Consider the following 26,571-nt stretch of genomic DNA (forward strand, 5'->3'; position numbering starts at 1 on the left):
GCGACTGAAAAAAAGAGCGTCTGAAAAGAAGCGCGACTGAAAAAAAGAGCGACTAAAAAGAAGCGCGACTGAAAAAAAGAGCGACTAAAAAGAAGAGCGACTGAAAAAAAGTGCGACTGAAAAGAAGCGCGACTGAAAAAAAGAGCGACTAAAAAGAAGAGCAACTGAAAAAAAGTGCGACTGAAAAGAAGAGCGTCTGAAAAAAAGCGCGTCTGAAAATGAGAGCGACTGAAAAGAAGCTCGACTGAAAAGAAGAACGACTGAAAAGAAGAGCGACTGAAAAAAAAGTGCGTCTGAAAAGAAGAGCGACTGAAAAGAAGAGCGACTGAAAAGAAGCACGACTGAAAAGAACGACTAAAAACAAGAGCGACTGAAAAGAAGCGCGACTGAAAAGAAGAGCGACTGAAAAGCTCGAATGAAAAGAAGAACGACTGAAAAGAAGAGCGACTGAAAAGAAGAACGACTGAAAAAAAGAGCGACTGAAAAGAAGCGCGACTAAAAAGAACGACTAAAAACAAGAGCGACTAAAAAGAAGAGCGACTGAAAAAAAGTGCGTCTGAAAAGAAGCTCAACTGAAAAGAAGAACGACTGAAAAGAAGAGCGACTGAAAAGGACTGAAAAGAAGAGCGACTGAAAAGAAGCACGACTAAAAAAAAGTGCGTCTGAAAAGAAGAGCGACTGAAAAAAAGTGCGTCTGAAAAAAAGTGCGTCTGAAAAAAAGTGCGTCTGAAAAAAAGTGCGTCTGAAAAAAAGTGCGTCTGAAAAGAAGAGCGACTGAAAAAAAGTGCGTCTGAAAAGAAGAGCGACTGAAAAGAAGAGCGACTGAAAAGAAGTGCGTCTGAAAAGAAGTGCGTCTGAAAAGAAGAGCGACTGAAAAGAACGACTGAAAAGAAGAGCGACTGAAAAGAACGACTGAAAAGAAGAGCGACTGAAAAGAAGAGCGACTGAAAAGAAGAACGACTGAAAAGAAGCTCGAATGAAAAGAAGAACGACTGAAAAGAAGAACGACTGAAAAGAACGACTGAAAAGAAGAGCGACTGAAAAGAAGAGCGACTGAAAAGAAGAGTGACTGAAAAGAAGAACGACTGAAAAAAAGTGCGTCTGAAAAGAAGCGCGACTGAAAAAAAGTGCGTCTGAAAAGAAGCGCGACTGAAAAAAAGTGCGTCTGAAAAATGGAGCGACTGAAAAAAAGTGCGACTGAAAAGAAGTGTCTGAAAAAAAGTGCGTCTGAAAAAAAGTGCGACTGAAAAGAAGTGTCTGAAAAAAAGTGCGTCTGAAAAGAAGAGCGACTGAAAAGAAGAGCGACTGAAAAGAAGAGCGACTGAAAAGAAGAGTGACTGAAAAGAAGAACGACTGAAAAGAAGTGTCTGAAAAAAAGTGCGTCTGAAAAAAAGTGCGACTGAAAAGAAGTGTCTGAAAAAAAGTGCGTCTGAAAAGAAGAGCGACTGAAAAGAAGAACGACTGAAAAGAAGAGCGACTGAAAAAAAAGTGCGTCTGAAAAGAAGAGCGTCTGAAAAGAAGTGCGTCTGAAAAGAAAAGCGACTGAAAAGAAGAACGACTGAAAAGAAGAACGACTGAAAAGAAGAACGACTGAAAAGAAGCGCGTCTGAAAAGAAGAGCGTCTGAAAAGAAGAGCGACTGGAAAGAAGAGCGACTGAAAAGAAGAGCGACTGAAAAGAAGAGCGACTGGAAAGAAGAGCGACTGGAAAGAAGAGCGACTGGAAAGAAGAGCGACTGAAAAGAAGAGCGACTGGAAAGAAGTGCGTCTGAAAAAAAGCGCGACTGAAAAAAAGTGCGTCTGAAAAGAAGAGCGACTGAAAAGAAGTGCGTCTGAAAAGAAGAGCGACTGAAAAGAAGAGCGACTGAAAAGAAGAACGACTGAAAAAAAGTGCGTCTGAAAAGAAGAGCGACTGAAAAGAAGTGCGTCTGAAAAGAAGAGCGACTGGAAAGAAGTGCGACTGAAAAGAAGAGCGACTGAAAAGAAGAGCGACTGAAAAGAAGAACGACTGAAAAAAAGTGCGTCTGAAAAGAAGAGCGACTGAAAAGAAGTGCGTCTGGAAAGAAGAGCGACTGGAAAGAAGTGCGTCTGAAAAGAAGCGCGACTGAAAAGAAGAACGACTGAAAAAAAGTGCGTCTGAAAAGAAGAGCGACTGAAAAAAAGTGCGACTGAAAAGAAGAGCGACTGAAAAAAAGTGCGTCTGAAAAGAAGCGCGACTGAAAAAAAGTGCGACTGAAAAGAAGAGCGACTAAAAAGAAGAGCGACTGAAAAGAAGAACGACTAAAAAGAAGAACGACTAAAAAGAAGCTCCACTAAAAAGAGAAACGACTGAAAAGAAGAGCGACTGAAAAGAAGAGCGACTAAAAAGAAGAGCGACTGAAAAGAAGAACGACTGAAAAGAAGAACGACTGAAAAGAAGAACGACTGAAAAGAAGAGCGACTGAAAAAAAGCGCGACTGAAAAGAAGTGTCTGAAAAAAAGTGCGTCTGAAAAAAAGTGCGACTGAAAAGAAGTGTCTGAAAAAAAGTGCGTCTGAAAAGAAGAGCGACTGAAAAGAAGAACGACTGAAAAGAACGATTGAAAAGAAGAACGACTGAAAAGAAGAGCGACTGAAAAAAAGTGCGACTGAAAAGAAGTGACTGAAAAAAAGTGCGTCTGAAAAGAAGAGCGACTGAAAAGAAGAACGACTGAAAAGAAGAACGACTGAAAAGAAGAGCGACTGAAAAAAAAGTGCGTCTGAAAAGAAGAGCGTCTGAAAAGAAGTGCGTCTGAAAAGAAAAGCGACTGAAAAGAAGAACGACTGAAAAGAAGAACGACTGTAAAGAAGAGCGACTGAAAAGAGCGACTGAAAAGAAGAACGACTGAAAAGAAGAACGACTGAAAAGAAGAGCGACTGGAAAGAAGAGCGACTGAAAAGAAGAGCGACTGAAAAGAAGAGCGACTGGAAAGAAGAGCGACTGGAAAGAAGAGCGACTGGAAAGAAGTGCGTCTGAAAAGAAGCGCGACTGAAAAAAAGTGCGTCTGAAAAGAAGAACGACTGAAAAAAAGTGCGTCTGAAAAGAAGAGCGACTGAAAAAAAGTGCGTCTGAAAAGAAGCGCGACTGAAAAGAAGTGCGTCTGAAAAGAAGTGTCTGAAAAAAAGTGCGTCTGAAAAGAAGAGCAACTGAAAAGAAGAACGACTGAAAAGAAGAGCGACTGAAAAAAAAGTGCGTCTGAAAAGAAGAGCGTCTGAAAAGAAGTGCGTCTGAAAAGAAAAGCGACTGAAAAGAAGAACGACTGAAAAGAAGAACGACTGAAAAGAAGCGCGTCTGAAAAGAAGAGCGTCTGAAAAGAAGAGCGACTGGAAAGAAGAGCGACTGAAAAGAAGAGCGACTGAAAAGAAGAGCGACTGGAAAGAAGAGCGACTGGAAAGAAGAGCGACTGGAAAGAAGTGCGTCTGAAAAAAAGCGCGACTGAAAAAAAGTGCGTCTGAAAAGAAGAGCGACTGAAAAGAAGTGCGTCTGAAAAGAAGAGCGACTGAAAAGAAGAGCGACTGAAAAGAAGAACGACTGAAAAAAAGTGCGTCTGAAAAGAAGAGCGACTGAAAAGAAGTGCGTCTGAAAAGAAGAGCGACTGGAAAGAAGTGCGACTGAAAAGAAGAGCGACTGAAAAGAAGAGCGACTGAAAAGAAGAACGACTGAAAAAAAGTGCGTCTGAAAAGAAGAGCGACTGAAAAGAAGTGCGTCTGGAAAGAAGAGCGACTGGAAAGAAGTGCGTCTGAAAAGAAGCGCGACTGAAAAGAAGAGCGACTAAAAAGAAGAACGACTAAAAAGAAGCTCCACTAAAAAGAGAAACGACTGAAAAGAAGAGCGACTGAAAAGAAGAGCGACTAAAAAGAAGAGCGACTGAAAAGAAGAACGACTAAAAAGAAGAGTGACTAAAAAGAAGCACGACTAAAAAGAAGTGCGACTGAAAAGAAGAGCGACTGAAAAGAAGAGCGACTGAAAAGAAGCACGACTGAAAAGAAGAGCGACTGAAAAGAAGAGTGACTAAAAAGAAGAGTGACTAAAAATAAGCACGACTGAAAAGAAGAGCGACTGAAAAGAAGAACGACTGAAAAGAAGAGCGACTGAAAAGAAGAGCGACTGAAAAGAAGAACGACTGAAAAGAAGAGCGACTGAAAAGAAGAACGACTGAAAAGAAGAACGACTGAAAAGAAGCACGACTGAAAAGAAGAGCGACTGAAAAAAAGCGCGACTGAAAAGAAGTGTCTGAAAAAAAGTGCGTCTGAAAAAAAGTGCGACTGAAAAGAAGTGTCTGAAAAAAAGTGCGTCTGAAAAGAAGAACGACTGAAAAGAACGATTGAAAAGAAGAACGACTGAAAAGAAGAGCGACTGAAAAAAAAGTGCGACTGAAAAGAAGAGCGACTGAAAAAAAGTGCGACTGAAAAGAAGTGACTGAAAAAAAGTGCGTCTGAAAAGAAGAGCGTCTGAAAAGAAGAGCGTCTGAAAAGAAGTGCGTCTGAAAAGAAAAGCGACTGAAAAGAAGAACGACTGAAAAGAAGAACGACTGAAAAGAAGAGCGACTGAAAAGAAGAACGACTGAAAAGAAGAACGACTGAAAAGAAGCGCGTCTGAAAAGAAGAGCGTCTGAAAAGAAGAGCGACTGGAAAGAAGAGCGACTGAAAAGAAGAGCGACTGAAAAGAAGAGCGACTGGAAAGAAGAGCGACTGGAAAGAAGAGCGACTGGAAAGAAGTGCGTCTGAAAAAAAGCGCGACTGAAAAAAAGTGCGTCTGAAAAGAAGAGCGACTGAAAAAAAGTGCGTCTGAAAAGAAGAGCGACTGAAAAGAAGTGTGTCTGAAAAGAAGAGCGACTGGAAAGAAGTGCGACTGAAAAGAAGAGCGACTGAAAAGAAGAGCGACTGAAAAGAAGAACGACTGAAAAAAAGTGCGTCTGAAAAGAAGAGCGACTGAAAAGAAGTGCGTCTGGAAAGAAGAGCGACTGGAAAGAAGTGCGTCTGAAAAGAAGCGCGACTGAAAAGAAGAGCGACTAAAAAGAAGAGCGACTGAAAAGAAGAACGACTAAAAAGAAGAACGACTAAAAAGAAGCTCCACTAAAAAGAGAAACGACTGAAAAGAAGAGCGACTGAAAAGAAGAGCGACTGGAAAGAAGAGCGACTGGAAAGAAGAGCGACTGGAAAGAAGTGCGTCTGAAAAAAAGCGCGACTGAAAAAAAGTGCGTCTGAAAAGAAGAGCGACTGAAAAAAAGTGCGTCTGAAAAGAAGAGCGACTGAAAAGAAGTGTGTCTGAAAAGAAGAGCGACTGGAAAGAAGTGCGACTGAAAAGAAGAGCGACTGAAAAGAAGAGCGACTGAAAAGAAGAACGACTGAAAAAAAGTGCGTCTGAAAAGAAGAGCGACTGAAAAGAAGTGCGTCTGGAAAGAAGAGCGACTGGAAAGAAGTGCGTCTGGAAAGAAGAGCGACTGGAAAGAAGTGCGTCTGAAAAGAAGAACGACTAAAAAGAAGCTCCACTAAAAAGAGAAACGACTGAAAAGAAGAACGACTAAAAAGAAGAACGACTAAAAAGAAGAACGACTAAAAAGAAGCTCCACTAAAAAGAGAAACGACTGAAAAGAAGAGCGACTGAAAAGAAGAGCGACTAAAAAGAAGAGCGACTGAAAAGAAGAACGACTAAAAAGAAGAGTGACTAAAAAGAAGCACGACTAAAAAGAAGTGCGACTGAAAAGAAGAGCAACTGAAAAGAAGAGCGACTGAAAAGAAGCACGACTGAAAAGAAGAGCGACTGAAAAGAAGAGCGACTAAAAAGAAGAGTGACTAAAAATAAGCACGACTGAAAAGAAGAGCGACTGAAAAGAAGAACGACTGAAAAGAAGAGCGACTGAAAAGAAGAGCGACTGAAAAGAAGAACGACTGAAAAGAAGAGCGACTGAAAAGAAGAACGACTGAAAAGAAGAACGACTGAAAAGAAGAACGACTGAAAAGAAGAGCGACTGAAAAAAAGCGCGACTGAAAAGAAGTGTCTGAAAAAAAGTGTGTCTGAAAAAAAGTGCGACTGAAAAGAAGTGTCTGAAAAAAAGTGCGTCTGAAAAGAAGAGCGACTGAAAAGAAGAACGACTGAAAAGAACGATTGAAAAGAAGAACGACTGAAAAGAAGAGCGACTGAAAAAAAAGTGCGACTGAAAAGAAGAGCGACTGAAAAAAAGTGCGACTGAAAAGAAGTGACTGAAAAAAAGTGCGTCTGAAAAGAAGAGCGACTGAAAAGAAGAACGACTGAAAAGAAGAACGACTGAAAAGAAGAACGACTGAAAAGAAGAGCGACTGAAAAAAAAGTGCGTCTGAAAAGAAGAGCGTCTGAAAAGAAGTGCGTCTGAAAAGAAAAGCGACTGAAAAGAAGAACGACTGAAAAGAAGAACGACTGAAAAGAAGAGCGACTGAAAAGAGCGACTGAAAAGAAGAACGACTGAAAAGAAGAACGACTGAAAAGAAGAGCGACTGGAAAGAAGAGCGACTGAAAAGAAGAGCGACTGAAAAGAAGAGCGACTGGAAAGAAGAGCGACTGGAAAGAAGTGCGTCTGAAAAGAAGCGCGACTGAAAAAAAGTGCGTCTGAAAAGAAGAACGACTGAAAAAAAGTGCGTCTGAAAAGAAGAGCGACTGAAAAAAAGTGCGACTGAAAAGAAGAGCGACTGAAAAAAAGTGCGTCTGAAAAGAAGCGCGACTGAAAAGAAGTGCGTCTGAAAAGAAGAGCGACTGGAAAGAAGAGCGACTGGAAAGAAGTGCGTCTGAAAAGAAGCGCGACTGAAAAGAAGAACGACTGAAAAAAAGTGCGTCTGAAAAGAAGAGCGACTGAAAAAAAGTGCGACTGAAAAGAAGAGCGACTGAAAAAAAGTGCGTCTGAAAAGAAGCGCGACTGAAAAAAAGTGCGACTGAAAAGAAGAGCGACTAAAAAGAAGAGCGACTGAAAAGAAGAACGACTAAAAAGAAGAACGACTAAAAAGAAGCTCCACTAAAAAGAGAAACGACTGAAAAGAAGAGCGACTGAAAAGAAGAGCGACTAAAAAGAAGAGCGACTGAAAAGAAGAGCGACTGAAAAGAAGAGCGACTAAAAAGAAGAGCGACTGAAAAGAAGAACGACTAAAAAGAAGAGTGACTAAAAAGAAGCGCGACTAAAAAGAAGTGCGACTGAAAAGAAGAGCGACTGAAAAGAAGAGCGACTGAAAAGAAGAGCGACTGAAAAGAAGAGCGACTAAAAAGAAGAGTGACTAAAAATAAGCACGACTGAAAAGAAGAGCGACTGAAAAGAAGAACGACTGAAAAGAAGAACGACTGAAAAGAAGAACGACTGAAAAGAAGAGCGACTGAAAAGAAGTGTCTGAAAAAAAGAGCGTCTGAAAAAAAGTGCGACTGAAAAGAAGTGTCTGAAAAAAAGTGCGTCTGAAAAGAAGAGCGACTGAAAAGAAGAACGACTGAAAAGAACGATTGAAAAGAAGAACGACTGAAAAGAACGACTGAAAAGAAGAGCGACTGAAAAAAAAGTGCGACTGAAAAGAAGAGCGACTGAAAAAAAGTGCGACTGAAAAGAAGTGACTGAAAAAAAGTGCGTCTGAAAAGAAGAGCGACTGAAAAGAAGAACGACTGAAAAGAAGAACGACTGAAAAGAAGAACGACTGAAAAGAAGAGCGACTGAAAAAAAAGTGCGTCTGAAAAGAAGAGCGTCTGAAAAGAAGTGCGTCTGAAAAGAAAAGCGACTGAAAAGAAGAACGACTGAAAAGAAGAACGACTGAAAAGAAGAGCGACTGAAAAGAGCGACTGAAAAGAAGAACGACTGAAAAGAAGAACGACTGAAAAGAAGAGCGACTGGAAAGAAGAGCGACTGAAAAGAAGAGCGACTGAAAAGAAGAGCGACTGGAAAGAAGTGCGTCTGAAAAGAAGCGCGACTGAAAAAAAGTGCGTCTGAAAAGAAGAGCGACTGAAAAGAAGTGCGTCTGAAAAGAAGAGCGACTGAGAAGAAGAGCGACTGAAAAGAAGAACGACTGAAAAAAAGTGCGTCTGAAAAGAAGAGCGACTGAAAAGAAGTGCGTCTGAAAAGAAGAGCGACTGGAAAGAAGAGCGAATGGAAAGAAGTGCGTCTGAAAAGAAGCGCGACTGAAAAGAAGAACGACTGAAAAAAAGCGCGTCTGAAAAGAAGAGCGACTGAAAAAAAGTGCGACTGAAAAGAAGAGCGACTGAAAAAAAGTGCGTCTGAAAAGAAGCGCGACTGAAAAAAAGTGCGACTGAAAAGAAGAGCGACTAAAAAGAAGAGCGACTGAAAAGAAGAACGACTAAAAAGAAGAACGACTAAAAAGAAGAACGACTAAAAAGAAGAGCGACTGAAAAGAAGAGCGACTAAAAAGAAGAGCGACTGAAAAGAAGAACGACTAAAAAGAAGAGTGACTAAAAAGAAGCACGACTAAAAAGAAGTGCGACTGAAAAGAAGAGCGACTGAAAAGAAGAGCGACTGAAAAGAAGAGCGACTGAAAAGAAGAGCGACTAAAAAGAAGAGTGACTAAAAATAAGCACGACTGAAAAGAAGAGCGACTGAAAAGAAGAACGACTGAAAAGAAGAGCGACTGAAAAGAAGAGCGACTGAAAAGAAGAACGACTGAAAAGAAGAGCGACTGAAAAGAAGAGCGACTGAAAAGAAGAACGACTGAAAAGAAGAGCGACTGAAAATGAGAGCGACTAAAAAGAAGAGCGACTGAAAAGAACGACTGAAAAGAAGAGCGACTGAAAAAAAAGTGCGTCTGAAAAGAAGAGCGACTGAAAAAAAGTGCGTCTGAAAAGAAGAGCGACTGAAAAAAAAGTGCGTCTGAAAAGAAGCGCGACTGAAAAAAAGCGCGTCTGAAAAGAGCGACTGAAAAAAAAGTGCGTCTGAAAAGAAGTGCGTCTGAAAAGAAGTGCGTCTGAAAAGAAGAACGACTGAAAAAAAAGTGCGTCTGAAAAGAAGCGCGACTGAAAAAAAAGTGCGTCTGAAAAGAAGCGCGACTGAAAAAAAGCGCGTCTGAAAAGAGCGACTGAAAAAAAAGTGCGTCTGAAAAGAAGTGCGTCTGAAAAGAAGTGCGTCTGAAAAGAAGAACGACTGAAAAAAAGTGCGTCTGAAAAGAAGAGCGACTGAAAAAAAGTGCGACTGAAAAGAAGAGCGACTGAAAAAAAGTGCGTCTGAAAAGAAGCGCGACTGAAAAAAAGTGCGTCTGAAAAGAAGTGCGTCTGAAAAGAAGTGCGACTGAAAAGAAGAGCGACTGAAAAAAAAGTGCGTCTGAAAAGAAGAGCGACTGAAAAAAAGTGCGACTGAAAAGAAGAGCGCCTGAAAAAAAGTGCGACTGAAAAGAAGTGTCTGAAAAGAAGAGCGACTGAAAAAAAGTGCAACTGAAAAGAAGAACGACTGAAAAGAAGAGCGACTGAAAACAAGAACGACTGAAAAGAAGAGCGACTGAAAAAAAAGTGCGTCTGAAAAGAAGCGCGACTGAAAAAAAGCGCGTCTGAAAAGAGCGACTGAAAAAAAAGTGCGTCTGAAAAGAAGTGCGTCTGAAAAGAAGTGCGTCTGAAAAGAAGAACGACTGAAAAAAAGTGCGTCTGAAAAGAAGAGCGACTGAAAAAAAGTGCGACTGAAAAGAAGAGCGACTGAAAAAAAGTGCGTCTGAAAAGAAGCGCGACTGAAAAAAAGTGCGTCTGAAAAGAAGTGCGTCTGAAAAGAAGTGCGACTGAAAAGAAGAGCGACTGAAAAAAAGTGCGTCTGAAAAGAAGAGCGACTGAAAAAAAGTGCGACTGAAAAGAAGAGCGCCTGAAAAAAAGTGCGACTGAAAAGAAGTGTCTGAAAAGAAGAGCGACTGAAAAAAAGTGCGACTGAAAAGAAGAACGACTGAAAAGAAGAGCGACTGAAAAGAAGAACGACTGAAAAGAAGAGCGACTGAAAAGAAGCGCGACTGAAAAGAAGCTCGAATGAAAAGAAGAACGACTGAAAAGAAGCTCGAATGAAAAGAAGAGCGACTGAAAAGAAGAGCGACTGAAAAGAAGAGCGACTGAAAAGAAGCTCGACTGAAAAGAAGCGCGACTGAAAAGAGCGACTGAAAAGAAGAGCGACTGAAAAGAAGAACGACTGAAAAGAAGAACGACTGAAAAGAAGAACGACTGAAAAGAAGAACGACTGAAAAGAAGAACAACTGAAAAGAAGAGCGACTGAAAAGAAGCTCGAATGAAAAGAAGAACGACTGAAAAAAGTGCGACTGAAAAGAAGAACGACTGAAAAAAAGTGCGTCTGAAAAGAAGAACGACTAAAAAGAGCGACTGAAAAAAAGTGCGTCTGAAAAAAAGAGCGACTAAAAAGAGCGACTGAAAAAAAGTGCGTCTGAAAAGAAGAACGACTAAAAAGAGCGACTGAAAAAAAGTGCGTCTGAAAAAAAGAGCGACTAAAAAGAGCGACTGAAAAAAAGTGCGTCTGAAAAGAAGCGCGACTGAAAAAAAGAGCGACTAAAAAGAAGAGCGACTGAAAAAAAGTGCGTCTGAAAAGAAGAGCGACTGAAAAAAAGTGCGTCTGAAAAGAAGAGCGACTGAAAAGACGAACGACTGAAAAGAAGAACGACTGAAAAGAAGAGCGACTGAAAAGAAGAGCGACTGAAAGGAAGAGCGACTGAAAAGAAGAGAGACTAAAAAGAAGAGCGACTGAAAAGAAGCGCGACTGAAAAGAAGCTCGAATGAAAAGAAGAACGACTGAAAAGAAGAGCGACTGAAAAGAAGAACGACTGAAAAGAAGCGCGACTGAAAAGAAGAACGACTGAAAAGAAGAGCGACTGAAAAGAAGCTCGACTGAAAAGAAGAACGATTGAAAAGAAGAGCGACTGAAAGAGCGACTGAAAAGAAGAGCGACTGAAAAGAAGAGCGACTGAAAAGAAGAACAACTGAAAAGAAGAACGACTGAAAAGAAGCGCGACTAAAAAGAAGAACGACTGAAAAGAAGAGCGACTGAAAAGAAGCTCGACTGAAAAGAAGAACGATTGAAAAGAAGAGCGACTGAAAGAGCGACTGAAAAGAAGAGCGACTGAAAAGAAGCGCAACTAAAAAGAAGAGCTACTGAAAAGAAGCACGACTGAAAAGAACGACTAAAAACAAGAGCGACTGAAAAGAAGCGCGACTAAAAAGAAGCGCGACTGAAAAGAAGCGCGACTGAAAAGAAGAGCGACTGAAAAGAAGAGCGACTGAAAAGAAGCGCGACTAAAAAGAAGAACGACTAAAAACAAGAGCGACTGAAAAAAGTGCGACTGAAAAGAAGAACGACTGAAAAAAAGTGCGTCTGAAAAGAAGAACGACTAAAAAGAGCGACTGAAAAAAAGTGCGTCTGAAAAAAAGAGCGACTAAAAAGAGCGACTGAAAAAAAGTGCGTCTGAAAAGAAGAACGACTAAAAAGAGCGACTGAAAAAAAGTGCGTCTGAAAAAAAGAGCGACTAAAAAGAGCGACTGAAAAAAAGTGCGTCTGAAAAGAAGCGCGACTGAAAAAAAGAGCGACTAAAAAGAAGAGCGACTGAAAAAAAGTGCGTCTGAAAAGAAGAGCGACTGAAAAAAAGTGCGTCTGAAAAGAAGAGCGACTGAAAAGACGAACGACTGAAAAGAAGAACGACTGAAAAGAAGAGCGACTGAAAAGAAGAGCGACTGAAAGGAAGAGCGACTGAAAAGAAGAGAGACTAAAAAGAAGAGCGACTGAAAAGAAGCGCGACTGAAAAGAAGCTCGAATGAAAAGAAGAACGACTGAAAAGAAGAGCGACTGAAAAGAAGAACGACTGAAAAGAAGCGCGACTGAAAAGAAGAACGACTGAAAAGAAGAGCGACTGAAAAGAAGCTCGACTGAAAAGAAGAACGATTGAAAAGAAGAGCGACTGAAAGAGCGACTGAAAAGAAGAGCGACTGAAAAGAAGAGCGACTGAAAAGAAGAACAACTGAAAAGAAGAACGACTGAAAAGAAGCGCGACTAAAAAGAAGAACGACTGAAAAGAAGAGCGACTGAAAAGAAGCTCGACTGAAAAGAAGAACGATTGAAAAGAAGAGCGACTGAAAGAGCGACTGAAAAGAAGAGCGACTGAAAAGAAGCGCAACTAAAAAGAAGAGCTACTGAAAAGAAGCACGACTGAAAAGAACGACTAAAAACAAGAGCGACTGAAAAGAAGCGCGACTAAAAAGAAGCGCGACTGAAAAGAAGCGCGACTGAAAAGAAGAGCGACTGAAAAGAAGAGCGACTGAAAAGAAGCGCGACTAAAAAGAAGAACGACTAAAAACAAGAGCGACTGAAAAGAAGCGCGACTGAAAAGAAGAACGACTAAAAACAAGAGCGACTGAAAAGAAGCGCGACTAAAAAGAAGAACGACTAAAAACAAGAGCGACTGAAAAGAAGCGCGACTAAAAAGAAGAACGACTAAAAACAAGAGCGACTAAAAAGAAGCGCGACTGAAAAGAAGAGCGACTGAAAAGAAGAACGACTAAAAACAAGAGCGACTAAAAAGAAGCGCGACTGAAAAGAAGAGCGACTGAAAAGAAGAACGACTGAAAAGAAGAGCGACTGAAAAGAAGCGCGACTGAAAAGAAGCTCGAATGAAAAGAAGAACGACTGAAAAGAAGCTCGAATGAAAAGAAGAGCGACTGAAAAGAAGAGCGACTGAAAAGAAGAGCGACTGAAAAGAAGCTCGACTGAAAAGAAGCGCGACTGAAAAGAGCGACTGAAAAGAAGAGCGACTGAAAAGAAGAACGACTGAAAAGAAGAACGACTGAAAAGAAGAACGACTGAAAAGAAGAACGACTGAAAAGAAGAACAACTGAAAAGAAGAGCGACTGAAAAGAAGCTCGAATGAAAAGAAGAACGACTGAAAAAAGTGCGACTGAAAAGAAGAACGACTGAAAAAAAGTGCGTCTGAAAAGAAGAACGACTAAAAAGAGCGACTGAAAAAAAGTGCGTCTGAAAAAAAGAGCGACTAAAAAGAGCGACTGAAAAAAAGTGCGTCTGAAAAGAAGAACGACTAAAAAGAGCGACTGAAAAAAAGTGCGTCTGAAAAAAAGAGCGACTAAAAAGAGCGACTGAAAAAAAGTGCGTCTGAAAAGAAGCGCGACTGAAAAAAAGAGCGACTAAAAAGAAGAGCGACTGAAAAAAAGTGCGTCTGAAAAGAAGAGCGACTGAAAAAAAGTGCGTCTGAAAAGAAGAGCGACTGAAAAGACGAACGACTGAAAAGAAGAACGACTGAAAAGAAGAGCGACTGAAAAGAAGAGCGACTGAAAGGAAGAGCGACTGAAAAGAAGAGAGACTAAAAAGAAGAGCGACTGAAAAGAAGCGCGACTGAAAAGAAGCTCGAATGAAAAGAAGAACGACTGAAAAGAAGAGCGACTGAAAAGAAGAACGACTGAAAAGAAGCGCGACTGAAAAGAAGAACGACTGAAAAGAAGAGCGACTGAAAAGAAGCTCGACTGAAAAGAAGAACGATTGAAAAGAAGAGCGACTGAAAGAGCGACTGAAAAGAAGAGCGACTGAAAAGAAGAGCGACTGAAAAGAAGAACAACTGAAAAGAAGAACGACTGAAAAGAAGCGCGACTAAAAAGAAGAACGACTGAAAAGAAGAGCGACTGAAAAGAAGCTCGACTGAAAAGAAGAACGATTGAAAAGAAGAGCGACTGAAAGAGCGACTGAAAAGAAGAGCGACTGAAAAGAAGCGCAACTAAAAAGAAGAGCTACTGAAAAGAAGCACGACTGAAAAGAACGACTAAAAACAAGAGCGACTGAAAAGAAGCGCGACTAAAAAGAAGCGCGACTGAAAAGAAGCGCGACTGAAAAGAAGAGCGACTGAAAAGAAGAGCGACTGAAAAGAAGCGCGACTAAAAAGAAGAACGACTAAAAACAAGAGCGACTGAAAAGAAGCGCGACTGAAAAGAAGAACGACTAAAAACAAGAGCGACTGAAAAGAAGCGCGACTAAAAAGAAGAACGACTAAAAACAAGAGCGACTGAAAAGAAGCGCGACTAAAAAGAAGAACGACTAAAAACAAGAGCGACTAAAAAGAAGCGCGACTGAAAAGAAGAGCGACTGAAAAGAAGAACGACTAAAAACAAGAGCGACTAAAAAGAAGCGCGACTGAAAAGAAGAGCGACTGAAAAGAAGAGCGACTAAAAAGAAGAGCGACTGAAAAAAAGTGCGTCTGAAAAGAAGCTCAACTGAAAAGAAGAACGACTGAAAAGGACTGAAAAGAAGCACGACTAAAAAAAAGTGCGACTGAAAAAAAGAGCGACTGAAAAAAAGTGCGTCTGAAAAAAAGTGCGTCTGAAAAAAAGTGCGTCTGAAAAAAGTGCGTCTGAAAAGAAGAGCGACTGAAAAAAAGACCGTCTGAAAAGAAGAGCGTCTGAAAAGAGCGTCTGAAAAAAAGTGCGTCTGAAAAAAAGTGCGTCTGAAAAAAAGTGCGTCTGAAAAAAAGTGCGTCTGAAAACAAGAGCGACTGAAAAGAAGAGCGACTGAAAAAAAGAGCGTCTGAAAAGAAGAGCGTCTGAAAAGAAGAGCGTCTGAAAAGAAGAGCGACTGAAAAAAAGAGCGTCTGAAAAGAAGAGCGTCTGAAAAGAAGAGGGTCTGAAAAGAAGAGCGTCTGAAAAGAAGAGCGTCTGAAAAGAAGAGCGTCTGAAAAGAAGAGCGACTGAAAAGAAGAGCGACTGAAAAGAAGCGCGAATGAAAAGAAGAGCGACTGAAAAAAAGTGCGACTGAAAAGAGCGACTGAAAAAAAGAGCGACTAAAAAGAAGCGCGACTGAAAAAAGTGCGTCTGAAAAGAAGCGCGACTGAAAAAAAAGTGCGTCTGAAAAGAAGCTCAACTGAAAAGAAGAACGACTGAAAAGAAGAGCGACTGAAAAGAAGAGCGACTGAAAAGAAGAGCGTCTGAAAAGAAGAGCGACTGAAAAGAAGAACGACTGAAAAAAAGTGCGTATGAAAAGAAGAGTGTCTGAAAAGAAGAGTGTCTGAAAAGAAGAGCGACTGAAAAGAACGACTGAAAAAAAGTGCGTATGAAAAGAAGTGCGTCTGAAAAGAAGTGCGTCTGAAAAGAAGGACTGAAAAGAAGCTCGAATGAAAATAAGAACGACTGAAAAGAAGAGCGACTGAAAAAAAGAGCGACTGAAAAGAAGCGCGACTAAAAAGAAGCGCGACTGAAAAGAAGCGCGACTGAAAAGAAGCGCGACTGAAAAGAAGCGCGACTGAAAAGAAGAACGACTAAAAACAAGAGCGACTGAAAAGAAGCGCGACTAAAAAGAAGAACGACTAAAAACAAGAGCGACTGAAAAGAAGCGCGACTAAAAAGAAGAACGACTAAAAACAAGAGCGACTGAAAAGAAGCGCGACTAAAAAGAACGACTAAAAACAAGAGCGACTAAAAAGAAGCGCGACTGAAAAGAAGAGCGACTGAAAAGAACGACTAAAAACAAGAGCGACTAAAAAGAAGCGCGACTGAAAAGAAGAGCGACTGAAAAGAAGAGCGACTAAAAAGAAGAGCGACTGAAAAAAAGTGCGTCTGAAAAGAAGCTCAACTGAAAAGAAGAACGACTGAAAAGGACTGAAAAGAAGCACGACTAAAAAAAAGTGCGACTGAAAAAAAGAGCGACTGAAAAAAAGTGCGTCTGAAAAAAAGTGCGTCTGAAAAAAAGTGCGTCTGAAAAAAGTGCGTCTGAAAAGAAGAGCGACTGAAAAAAAGAGCGTCTGAAAAGAAGAGCGTCTGAAAAGAGCGTCTGAAAAAAAGTGCGTCTGAAAAAAAGTGCGTCTGAAAAAAAGTGCGTCTGAAAAAAAGTGCGTCTGAAAAAAGTGCGTCTGAAAAAAAGTGCGTCTGAAAAAAGTGCGTCTGAAAAGAAGAGCGACTGAAAAAAAGAGCGTCTGAAAAGAAGAGCGTCTGAAAAGAGCGTCTGAAAAAAAGTGCGTCTGAAAAAAAGTGCGTCTGAAAACAAGAGCGACTGAAAAGAAGAGCGACTGAAAAAAAGAGCGTCTGAAAAGAAGAGCGTCTGAAAAGAAGAGCGTCTGAAAAGAAGAGCGACTGAAAAAAAGAGCGTCTGAAAAGAAGAGCGTCTGAAAAGAAGAGGGTCTGAAAAGAAGAGCGTCTGAAAAGAAGAGCGTCTGAAAAGAAGAGCGTCTGAAAAGAAGAGCGACTGAAAAGAAGAGCGACTGAAAAGAAGCGCGAATGAAAAGAAGAGCGACTGAAAAAAAGTGCGACTGAAAAGAGCGACTGAAAAAAAGAGCGACTAAAAAGAAGCGCGACTGAAAAAAGTGCGTCTGAAAAGAAGCGCGACTGAAAAAAAAGTGCATCTGAAAAGAAGCTCAACTGAAAAGAAGAACGACTGAAAAGAAGAGCGACTGAAAAGAAGAGCGACTGAAAAGAACCACTGAAAAGAAGAGCGACTGAAAAGAAGCGCGACTGAAAAAAAGTGCGTCTGAAAAAAAGTGCGTCTGAAAAGAAGAGCGTCTGAAAAGAAGAGCGTCTGAAAAGAAGAGCGTCTGAAAAGAAGAGCGTCTGAAAAGAAGAGCGTCTGAAAAGAAGAGCGTCTGAAAAGAAGAGCGACTGAAAAGAAGAGCGACTGAAAAGAAGCGCGAATGAAAAGAAGAGCGACTGAAAAAAAGTGCGACTGAAAAGAGCGACTGAAAAAAAGAGCGACTAAAAAGAAGCGCGACTGAAAAAAGTGCGTCTGAAAAGAAGCGCGACTGAAAAAAAGTGCGTCTGAAAAGAAGCTCAACTGAAAAGAAGAACGACTGAAAAGAAGAGCGACTGAAAAGAAGAGCGACTGAAAAGAACCACTGAAAAGAAGAGCGACTGAAAAGAAGCGCGACTGAAAAAAAGTGCGTCTGAAAAAAAGTGCGTCTGAAAAGAAGAGCGTCTGAAAAGAAGAGCGACTGAAAAGAAGAACGACTGAAAAAAAGTGCGTCTGAAAAGAAGAGTGTCTGAAAAGAAGAGCGTCTGAAAAGAAGAGCGACTGAAAAGAACGACTGAAAAAAAGTGCGTCTGAAAAGAAGTGCGTCTGAAAAGAAGAGCGACTGAAAAAAAGTGCGTCTGAAAAAAAGTGCGTCTGAAAAGAAGAGCGTCTGAAAAGAAGGACTGAAAAGAAGCTCGAATGAAAATAAGAACGACTGAAAAGAAGAGCGTCTGAAAAGAGCGTCTGAAAAAAAGTGCGTCTGAAAAAAAGTGCGTCTGAAAAAAAGTGCGTCTGAAAAAAAGTGCGTCTGAAAAAAAGAGCGTCTGAAAAGAAGAGTGTCTGAAAAAAAGAGCGTCTGAAAAGAAGAGCGTCTGAAAAGAAGAGCGTCTGAAAAGAAGAGCGTCTGAAAAGAAGAGCGTCTGAAAAGAAGAGCGACTGAAAAAAAGAGCGTCTGAAAAGAAGAGCGTCTGAAAAGAAGAGCGACTGAAAAGAAGAGCGACTGAAAAGAAGCGCGAATGAAAAGAAGAGCGACTGAAAAAAAGTGAGACTGAAAAGAGCGACTGAAAAAAGTGCGTCTGAAAAGAAGCGCGACTGAAAAAAAAGTGCGTCTGAAAAGAAGAGCGTCTGAAAAGAAGAGCGTCTGAAAAGAAGAGCGACTGAAAAAAAGAGCGACTGAAAAAAAGTGAGACTGAAAAGAGCGACTGAAAAAAGTGCGTCTGAAAAGAAGCGCGACTGAAAAAAAAGTGCGTCTGAAAAGAAGAGCGTCTGAAAAGAAGAGCGTCTGAAAAGAAGAGCGACTGAAAAAAAGAGCGACTAAAAAGAAGTGCGTCTGAAAAAAAGTGCGTCTGAAAAGAAGAGTGTCTGAAAAGAAGAGCGTCTGAAAAGAAGAGCGACTGAAAAGAAGCTCGAATGAAAAAAAGTGCGTCTGAAAAGAAGCGCGACTGAAAAAAGTGCGTCTTACAAGAAGCGCGACTGAAAAAAAGAGCGACTGAAAAAAAGTGCGTCTGAAAAAAGTGCGTCTGAAAAAAAGTGCGTCTGAAAAGAAGAGCGACTGAAAAGAAGAACGACTGAAAAGAAGCTCGAATGAAAATAAGAACGACTGAAAAGAAGAGCGACTGAAAAGAAGAGCGACTGAAAAGAAGAGCGACTGAAAAGGGCGACTGAAAAAAAGAGCGACTGAAAAGAAGAGCGACTGAAAAGAAGAGCGACTGAAAAGAAGAGCGACTGAAAAAAAGTGCGTCTGAAAAAAAGTGCGTCTGAAAAGAAGTGCGTCTGAAAAAAAGTGCGTCTGAAAAGAAGAGTGTCTGAAAAGAAGAGCGTCTGAAAAGAAGAGCGACTGAAAAGAACGACTGAAAAAAAGTGCGTCTGAAAAGAAGTGCGTCTGAAAAAAAGTGCGTCTGAAAAGAAGAGCGACTGAAAAGAAGAACGACTGAAAAGAAGAGCGACTGAAAAGAAGAGCGTCTGAAAAGAAGAGCGACTGAAAAGAAGAACGACTGAAAAAAAGTGCGTCTGAAAAGAAGTGCGTCTGAAAAAAAGTGCGTCTGAAAAGAAGAGCGACTGAAAAGAAGCGCGACTGAAAAAAAGAGCGACTGAAAAGAAGAGTGTCTGAAAAGAAGCTCGAATGAAAATAAGAACGACTGAAAAGAAGAGCGACTGAAAAGCTCGAATGAAAAGAAGAGCGACTGAAAAGAAGAGCGACTGAAAAAAAGAGTGACTGAAAAGAAGAGCGACTGAAAAGAAGCGCGACTGAAAAAAGTGCGTCTGAAAAGAAGCGCGACTGAAAAAAAGAGCGACTGAAAAAAGTGCGTCTGAAAAAAGTGCGTCTGAAAAGAAGCTCGACTGAAAAAAAGAGCGACTGAAAAAAAGTGCGTCTGAAAAAAGTGCGTCTGAAAAAAGTGCGTCTGAAAAGAAGAGCGTCTGAAAAAAAGTGCGCTTGAAAAGAAGCGCGACTGAAAAAAAGAGCGACTAAAAAGAAGCGCGACTGAAAAAAAGTGCGTCTGAAAAGAAGAACGACTAAAAAGAGCGACTGAAAAAAAGTGCGTCTGAAAAGAAGCGCGACTGAAAAAAAGAGCGACTAAAAAAAAGCGCGACTGAAAAAAAGAGCGACTAAAAAGAAGAGCGACTGAAAAAAAGTGCGTCTGAAAAGAAGAGCGACTGAAAAAAAGTGCGTCTGAAAAAAAGTGCGTCTGAAAAGAAGAGCGACTGAAAAAAAGTGCGACTGAAAAGACGAACGACTGAAAAGAAGAGCGACTGAAAAGAAGAGCGACTGAAAAGAAGAGCGACTGAAAAGAAGAGCGACTGAAAAGACGAACGACTGAAAAGAAGAGCGACTGAAAAGAAGAGCGACTGAAAAGAAGAGCGACTGAAAAGAAGAGCGACTGAAAAGAAGAGCGACTGAAAAAAAGTGCGTCTGAAAAAAAGTGCGCTTGAAAAGAAGCGCGACTGAAAAAAAGTGCGTTTGAAAAAAAGTGCGTCTGAAAAGAGCGACTGAAAAGAAGAACGACTGAAAAGAAGCTCGAATGAAAATAAGAACGACTGAAAAGAGCGACTGAAAAGCTCGAATGAAAAGAAGAGCGACCGAAAAGAAGAGCGACTGAAAAGAAGCTCGAATGAAAAAAAGTGCGTCTGAAAAGAAGCGCGACTGAAAAAAGTGCGACTGAAAAAAAGAGCGACTGAAAAAAAGTGCGTCTGAAAAAAGTGCGTCTGAAAAGAAGCGCGACTGAAAAAAAGAGCGACTGAAAAAAAGTGCGTCTGAAAAAAAGTGCGTCTGAAAAGAAGAGCGTCTGAAAAGAAGAGCGACTGAAAAGAAGAACGACTGAAAAAAAGTGCGTCTGAAAAGAAGAGTGTCTGAAAAGAAGAGCGAAGAAAAGAATAACGACTGAAAAGAAGCTCGAATGAAAATAAGAACGACTGAAAAGAAGAACGACTGAAAAGAAGAGCGACTGAAAAGCTCGAATGAAAAGAAGAGCGACTGAAAAAAAGTGCGTCCGAAAAAAGTGCGTCTGAAAAAAATGCGTCTGAAAAAAAGTGCGTCTGAAAAAAGTGCGTCTGAAAAAAAGTGCGTCTGAAAAAAAGTGCGTCTGAAAAAAAGCGCGACTGAAAAGAAGAGCGACTGAAAAGAAGAGCGACTGAAAAGAAGAACGACTAAAAACAAGAGCGACTAAAAAGAAGAGCGACTGAAAAGAAGAGCGACTACTAAGAAGAGCGACTGAAAAAAAGTGCGTCTGAAAAGAAGCTCAACTGAAAAGAAGAACGACTGAAAAAAAGAGCTTCTGAAAAGAAGAGCGACTGAAAAGAAGAGCGACTACTAAGAAGAGTGACTGAAAAAAAGTGCGTCTGAAAAGAAGCGCGACTGAAAAAAGTGCGTCTGAAAAGAAGCGCAACTGAAAAAAAGTGCGTCTGAAAAAAGTGCGTCTGAAAAAAGTGCGTCTGAAAAGAAGCGCGACTGAAAAAAAGAGCGACTAAAAAGAAGAACGACTGAAAAGAAGCTCGAATGAAAAGAAGAACGACTGAAAAAAAGTCCGTCTGAAAAAAAGTGCGTCTGAAAAAAAGTGCATCTGGAAAGAAGAGCGACTGAAAAAAAGTGCGTCTGAAAAAAAGTGCGTCTGAAAAAAAGTGCGTCTGAAAAAAAGAGCGACTAAAAAGAAGAGCGACTGAAAAGAGCGACTGAAAAGAAGCTCGAATGAAAAGAAGAGCGACTGAAAAGAAGAGCGACTGAAAAGAAGAGCGACTGAAAAGAAGAGCGACTGAAAAGAAGAACGACTGAAAAGAAGAGCGACTGAAAAGAAGCTCGACTGAAAAGAAGAACGATTGAAAAGAAGAGCGACTGAAAAGAAGAGCGACTGAAAAGAAGCGCGACTAAAAAGAAGAGCTACTGAAAAGAAGCGCGACTAAAAAGAACGACTAAAAACAAGAGCGACTAAAAAGAAGAGCGACTGAAAAAAAGTGCGTCTGAAAAGAAGCTCAACTGAAAAGAAGAACGACTGAAAAGAAGAGCGACTGAAAAGGACTGAAAAGAGCGACTGAAAAGAAGCACGACTAAAAAAAAGTGCGTCTGAAAAGAAGAGCGACTGAAAAAAAGTGCGTCTGAAAAGAAGTGCGTCTGAAAAAAAGTGCGTCTGAAAAAAAGTGCGTCTGAAAAAAAGTGCGTCTGAAAAGAAGAGCGTCTGAAAAAAAGTGCGTCTGAAAAGAAGTGCGTCTGAAAAAAAGTGCGTCTGAAAAAAAGTGCGTCTGAAAAAAAGTGCGTCTGAAAAAAAGTGCGTCTGAAAAGAAGAGCGACTGAAAAGAAGAGCGACTGAAAAGAAGAGCAACTGAAAAGAAGTGCGTCTGAAAAGAAGAGCGACTGAAAAGAAGTGCGTCTGAAAAGAAGTGCGTCTGAAAAGAAGAGCGACTGAAAAGAACGACTGAAAAGAAGAGCGACTGAAAAGAAGAGCGACTGAAAAGAAGAACGACTGAAAAGAAGCTCGAATGAAAATAAGAACGACTGAAAAGAAGAGCGACTGAAAAGCTCGAATGAAAAGAAGAGCGACTGAAAAGAAGAGCGACTGAAAAGAAGCTCGAATGAAAAAAAGTGCGTCTGAAAAGAAGCGCGACTGAAAAAAGTGCGACTGAAAAAAAGAGCGACTGAAAAAAAGATCGACTGAAAAAAAGTGCGTCTGAAAAAAGTGCGTCTGAAAAAAGTGCGTCTGAAAAAAGTGCGTCTGAAAAGAAGCGCGACTGAAAAAAAGAGAGACTAAAAACAAGAGCGACTGAAAAAAAGTGCGTCTGAAAAGAAGTGCGTCTGAAAAAAAGTGCGTCTGAAAAGAAGAGCGTCTGAAAAGAAGAGCGTCTGAAAAGAGCGACTGAAAAGAAGAACGACTGAAAAGAAGCTCGAATGACAATAAGAACGACTGAAAAGAAGAGCGACTGAAAAGAAGCTCGAATGAAAAGAAGAGCGACTGAAAAGAAGAACAACTGAAAAGAAGCTCGACTGAAAAGAAGAGCGACTGAAAAGCTCGAATGAAAAGAAGAGCGACTGAAAAAAAGTGCGTCCGAAAAAAGTGCGTCTGAAAAAAATGCGTCTGAAAAAAAGTGCGTCTGAAAAAAGTGCGTCTGAAAAAAATGCGTCTGAAAAAAAGTGCGTCTGAATAAAAGTGCGTCCGAAAAAAGTGCGTCTGAAAAAAGAGCGACTAAAAAGAAGAGCGACTGAAAAAAAGTGCGTCTGAAAAAAGTGCGTCTGACAAAAAGAGCGACTAAAAAGAAGAGCGACTGAAAAAAAGAGCGACTGAAAAAAAGTGCGTCTGAAAAAAGAGCGACTAAAAAGAAGAGCGTCTGAAAAAAAGTGCGTCTGAAAAAAAGAGCGACTAAAAAGAAGAGCGACTGAAAAAAGTGCGTCTGAAAAGAAGCGCGACTGAAAAAAAGAGCGTCTGAAAAGAAGCGCGACTGAAAAAAAGAGCGACTAAAAAGAAGCGCGACTGAAAAAAAGAGCGACTAAAAAGAAGAGCGACTGAAAAAAAGTGCGACTGAAAAGAAGCGCGACTGAAAAAAAGAGCGACTAAAAAGAAGAGCAACTGAAAAAAAGTGCGACTGAAAAGAAGAGCGTCTGAAAAAAAGCGCGTCTGAAAATGAGAGCGACTGAAAAGAAGCTCGACTGAAAAGAAGAACGACTGAAAAGAAGAGCGACTGAAAAAAAAGTGCGTCTGAAAAGAAGAGCGACTGAAAAGAAGAGCGACTGAAAAGAAGCACGACTGAAAAGAACGACTAAAAACAAGAGCGACTGAAAAGAAGCGCGACTGAAAAGAAGAGCGACTGAAAAGCTCGAATGAAAAGAAGAACGACTGAAAAGAAGAGCGACTGAAAAGAAGAACGACTGAAAAAAAGAGCGACTGAAAAGAAGCGCGACTAAAAAGAACGACTAAAAACAAGAGCGACTAAAAAGAAGAGCGACTGAAAAAAAGTGCGTCTGAAAAGAAGCTCAACTGAAAAGAAGAACGACTGAAAAGAAGAGCGACTGAAAAGGACTGAAAAGAAGAGCGACTGAAAAGAAGCACGACTAAAAAAAAGTGCGTCTGAAAAGAAGAGCGACTGAAAAAAAGTGCGTCTGAAAAAAAGTGCGTCTGAAAAAAAGTGCGTCTGAAAAAAAGTGCGTCTGAAAAAAAGTGCGTCTGAAAAGAAGAGCGACTGAAAAAAAGTGCGTCTGAAAAGAAGAGCGACTGAAAAGAAGAGCGACTGAAAAGAAGTGCGTCTGAAAAGAAGTGCGTCTGAAAAGAAGAGCGACTGAAAAGAACGACTGAAAAGAAGAGCGACTGAAAAGAACGACTGAAAAGAAGAGCGACTGAAAAGAAGAGCGACTGAAAAGAAGAACGACTGAAAAGAAGCTCGAATGAAAAGAAGAACGACTGAAAAGAAGAGCGACTGAAAAGCTCGAATGAAAAGAAAAGCGACTGAAAAGAAGCTCGAATGAAAAAAAGTGCGTCTGAAAAGAAGCGCGACTGAAAAAAGTGCGACTGAAAAAAAGTGCGTCTGAAAAAAGTGCGTCTGAAAAGAAGCGCGACTGGAAAAAAGATCGACTGAAAAAAAGTGCGTCTGAAAAAAGTGCGTCTGAAAAAAGTGCGTCTGAAAAGAAGCGCGACTGAAAAAAAGAGCGACTGAAAAGAAGAGCGTCTGAAAAGAAGTGCGTCTGAAAAAAAGTGCGTCTGAAAAGAAGAGCGTCTGAAAAGAAGAGCGTCTGAAAAAAAGTGCGTCTGAAAAAAAGTGCGTCTGAAAAGAGCGACTGAAAAGAAGAACGACTGAAAAAAAGTGCGTCTGAAAAGAAGAGTGTCTGAAAAGAAGAGCGACTGAAAAGAAGAACGACTGAAAAGAAGCTCGAATGACAATAAGAACGACTGAAAAGAAGAACGACTGAAAAGAAGAGCGACTGAAAAGCTCGAATGAAAAGAAGAGCGACTGAAAAAAAGTGCGTCCGAAAAAAATGCGTCTGAAAAAAATGCGTCTGAAAAAAAGTGCGTCTGAAAAAAGTGCGTCTGAAAAAAGTGCGTCTGAAAAAAAGTGCGTCTGAAAAAAAGTGCGTCTGAAAAAAAGTGCGTCTGAAAAAAAGTGCGTCTGAAAAGAAGAGCGACTGAAAAAAAGTGCGTCTGAAAAGAAGAGCGACTGAAAAGAAGAGCGACTGAAAAGAAGTGCGTCTGAAAAGAAGTGCGTCTGAAAAGAAGAGCGACTGAAAAGAACGACTGAAAAGAAGAGCGACTGAAAAGAACGACTGAAAAGAAGAGCGACTGAAAAGAAGAGCGACTGAAAAGAAGAACGACTGAAAAGAAGCTCGAATGAAAAGAAGAACGACTGAAAAGAAGAGCGACTGAAAAGCTCGAATGAAAAGAAAAGCGACTGAAAAGAAGCTCGAATGAAAAAAAGTGCGTCTGAAAAGAAGCGCGACTGAAAAAAGTGCGACTGAAAAAAAGTGCGTCTGAAAAAAGTGCGTCTGAAAAGAAGCGCGACTGGAAAAAAGATCGACTGAAAAAAAGTGCGTCTGAAAAAAGTGCGTCTGAAAAAAGTGCGTCTGAAAAGAAGCGCGACTGAAAAAAAGAGCGACTGAAAAGAAGAGCGTCTGAAAAGAAGTGCGTCTGAAAAAAAGTGCGTCTGAAAAGAAGAGCGTCTGAAAAGAAGAGCGTCTGAAAAAAAGTGCGTCTGAAAAAAAGTGCGTCTGAAAAGAGCGACTGAAAAGAAGAACGACTGAAAAAAAGTGCGTCTGAAAAGAAGAGTGTCTGAAAAGAAGAGCGACTGAAAAGAAGAACGACTGAAAAGAAGCTCGAATGACAATAAGAACGACTGAAAAGAAGAACGACTGAAAAGAAGAGCGACTGAAAAGCTCGAATGAAAAGAAGAGCGACTGAAAAAAAGTGCGTCCGAAAAAAATGCGTCTGAAAAAAATGCGTCTGAAAAAAAGTGCGTCTGAAAAAAGTGCGTCTGAAAAAAATGCGTCTGAAAAAAAGTGCGTCTGAAAAAAAGTGCGTCCGAAAAAAGTGCGTCTGAAAAAAGAGCGACTAAAAAGAAGAGCGACTGAAAAAAAGTGCGTCTGAAAAGAAGCGCGACTGAAAAAAAGAGCGACTAAAAAGAAGCGCGACTGAAAAAAAGAGCGACTAAAAAGAAGAGCGACTGAAAAAAAGTGCGTCTGAAAAGAAGAGCGACTGAAAAAAAGTGCGTCTGAAAAAAAGTGCGTCTGAAAAGAAGAGCGACTGAAAAAAAGTGCGACTGAAAAGACGAACGACTGAAAAGAAGAGCGACTGAAAAAAAGAGCGACTAAAAAGAAGCGCGACTGAAAAAAAGAGCGACTAAAAAGAAGAGCGACTGAAAAAAAGTGCGTCTGAAAAGAAGAGCGACTGAAAAAAAGTGCGTCTGAAAAAAAGTGCGTCTGAAAAGAAGAGCGACTGAAAAAAAGTGCGACTGAAAAGACGAACGACTGAAAAGAAGAGCGACTGAAAAGAAGAGCGACTGAAAAGAAGAGCGACTGAAAAGAAGAGCGACTGAAAAGACGAACGACTGAAAAGAAGAGCGACTGAAAAGAAGAGCGACTGAAAAGAAGAGCGACTGAAAAGAAGAGCGACTGAAAAGAAGAGCGACTGAAAAAAAGTGCGTCTGAAAAAAAGTGCGCTTGAAAAGAAGCGCGACTGAAAAAAAGTGCGTTTGAAAAAAAGTGCGTCTGAAAAGAGCGACTGAAAAGAAGAACGACTGAAAAGAAGCTCGAATGAAAATAAGAACGACTGAAAAGAGCGACTGAAAAGCTCGAATGAAAAGAAGAGCGACCGAAAAGAAGAGCGACTGAAAAGAAGCTCGAATGAAAAAAAGTGCGTCTGAAAAGAAGCGCGACTGAAAAAAGTGCGACTGAAAAAAAGAGCGACTGAAAAAAAGTGCGTCTGAAAAAAGTGCGTCTGAAAAGAAGCGCGACTGAAAAAAAGAGCGACTGAAAAAAAGTGCGTCTGAAAAAAAGTGCGTCTGAAAAGAAGAGCGTCTGAAAAGAAGAGCGACTGAAAAGAAGAACGACTGAAAAAAAGTGCGTCTGAAAAGAAGCGCGACTGAAAAAAAGAGCGACTAAAAAGAAGCGCGACTGAAAAAAAGTGCGTCTGAAAAAAGTGCGTCTGACAAAAAGAGCGACTAAAAAGAAGAGCGACTGAAAAAAAGAGCGACTGAAAAAAAGTGCGTCTGAAAAAAGAGCGACTAAAAAGAAGAGCGTCTGAAAAAAAGTGCGTCTGAAAAAAAGAGCGACTAAAAAGAAGAGCGACTGAAAAAAGTGCGTCTGAAAAGAAGCGCGACTGAAAAAAAGAGCGTCTGAAAAGAAGCGCGACTGAAAAAAAGAGCGACTAAAAAGAAGCGCGACTGAAAAAAAGAGCGACTAAAAAGAAGAGCGACTGAAAAAAAGTGCGACTGAAAAGAAGCGCGACTGAAAAAAAGAGCGACTAAAAAGAAGAGCAACTGAAAAAAAGTGCGACTGAAAAGAAGAGCGTCTGAAAAAAAGCGCGTCTGAAAATGAGAGCGACTGAAAAGAAGCTCGACTGAAAAGAAGAACGACTGAAAAGAAGAGCGACTGAAAAAAAAGTGCGTCTGAAAAGAAGAGCGACTGAAAAGAAGAGCGACTGAAAAGAAGCACGACTGAAAAGAACGACTAAAAA

The sequence above is a fragment of the Gobius niger genome (genome assembly GCF_951799975.1).
Source record: "Gobius niger genome assembly, chromosome: 6".
NCBI lineage: Eukaryota > Metazoa > Chordata > Actinopteri > Gobiiformes > Gobiidae > Gobius > Gobius niger.